Consider the following 1,915-nt stretch of genomic DNA (forward strand, 5'->3'; position numbering starts at 1 on the left):
TTTCACTGCCATGGCTTGGGTTCAATCCCTGATTCTACAAGCCATGGAGAGTGACCAAAAAAGAAAAGAAACAGGCATGTGAAGCCCTTGCAGGATTACCCTCCAGTGTCCCCAATACAGCTGCCCTTTAACATGTACCTTGAGGAGACTCAGGATGAGAAAGCACAGGATACTGGCCCCAGATAGGCAAGGTGCATAACAAAGGAATGATTTTGATGAGCCCAGATTTTGCATCTACTCATATATAGCAAAGTAAATTCCTTAACTTGAGATGTCTGGTTTTCTTTAATTCACAGTAATCTTCCCACGTTCCAGTGGTCTGGTCTTTGTTACAGAAACTCCTATATACACTGGCTCCCCTCTTGCCTTTTTGGAGCAGTCCCTCAGAACTGTCCAAGACACTGTGTTCCAGGCTTACCTCCTCAGTTTTGTCCTCCAAATAAAACGTAACTCTCAACTTTTAGGTTGTGCATTTTTTTTAGCTGACAAGTATTAAAAAGAGACTGGTGGAGCCTTCTCTAAAGCAGCGGGCTCAGGGTTGCCATGTGAAACATTTCTGGAGGAACAAGGAGCATTTCCAAGACTCATTCTTAGCAGGATACTTGTTCATCATCAAAGCAGGGGTCAGTCCCAAAGAGGAGAGAACACTAATAGATTTCTCCTTTTCTCAGTCCCACCTTACAAGGATTCTCTGATTGTTATTTGAACACGCGTGTTGGTGGCCCAGCACACTGCAGGCAGAGTCCGCCTTGTCTCCTTTATAATATCCCCCAGGCACTTATTATAAACCTCCTTTAGGTCTAGAAAACTTCATTACTGCTGTTGCTGCTAAGTCACTTCGGTCATGTACAACACTTTGTGACCCTATGGACTGTAGCTCACCAGGCTCCTCTGTCCGTGGGATTCTCCAGGCTAGAATACGGGAGTGGGTTGCCATGACCTCCTCTAGGGGATCTTCCCGACCCAAGGGATCGAACCTGTGCCTCTTATGTCTCTTGCATTGGCAGGCGGGTTCTTTACCACTAGCACCCCCTCGGAAACCCCAGAAAATGTCATTAAAGGATGAAAATTGTTAAGTGGCTTTTCAGAGCTCTTTGTTTTTTGCCGCACTATGTGGTATGCAACTTCTTAGTTCCCTGACCAGGGATCGAACCTGTGCCCTCTGTAGGGGAAGCACAGAGTCCTCACCACTGGACCACCAGAGAAGTCCCAGAGCTATTTTTTTAAAAGAATTTTTTATTAAAATCATATTCCAAGTCCATACTTTTCATAAGGTGGTATAACTGGTAGAAAAGGGAAGAAATATTCCCTTTCTCCCTCCATATCTGATTTGTGTCCAAAAGGACATAGCTCTCCTTTCAGGACTCTATAAAGTTGGTCATTATCTGTGCTGAAGTAAGAAAGTGGTTCTTTTACCCTTGGCCACTGTACACTGGAAGATGCCTGCGGATCTGCACTACAATGTTGAGAAATTCCACAAAATAGCAAGATTTTTATCATGCTGTGATTTTGGTTATTCACAAGCATTTCCCCTGTTAAAGAACTTGTCTTTAGAAGATGATAGTGACCATGAATAAATGGCATATATCGAGAATATATTCCAGAAGTGTTTTAAGACTGATGTGTATTAACTAATGTCAATTTTGCAACTAACATGGGAATTGGATATTAATACTGATCCCATTTTGCATACGTGAAAACTGATACAAAGGCATTTAGTAGCTTCTGCAATGGGGAAACCTGGTGAATGGTAGCCAGTTGTCTGAACCTCTAGGCCAGAGCAGAGGTCAGGCTCAGCTGAAGCAGCTGAAGGAAGAGTTTGTATGGTGTTAGCTCGATGGGAACTGGTACAACCACTGAGACCCAAACCGGGTCATCGGCATCCACTCTCCTAGAGAATGGATTTCTGTTGGAA

The sequence above is a fragment of the Odocoileus virginianus genome, chromosome 12 (assembly GCF_023699985.2).
Source record: "Odocoileus virginianus isolate 20LAN1187 ecotype Illinois chromosome 12, Ovbor_1.2, whole genome shotgun sequence".
In the NCBI taxonomy this organism is placed as follows: Eukaryota; Metazoa; Chordata; class Mammalia; order Artiodactyla; family Cervidae; genus Odocoileus; species Odocoileus virginianus.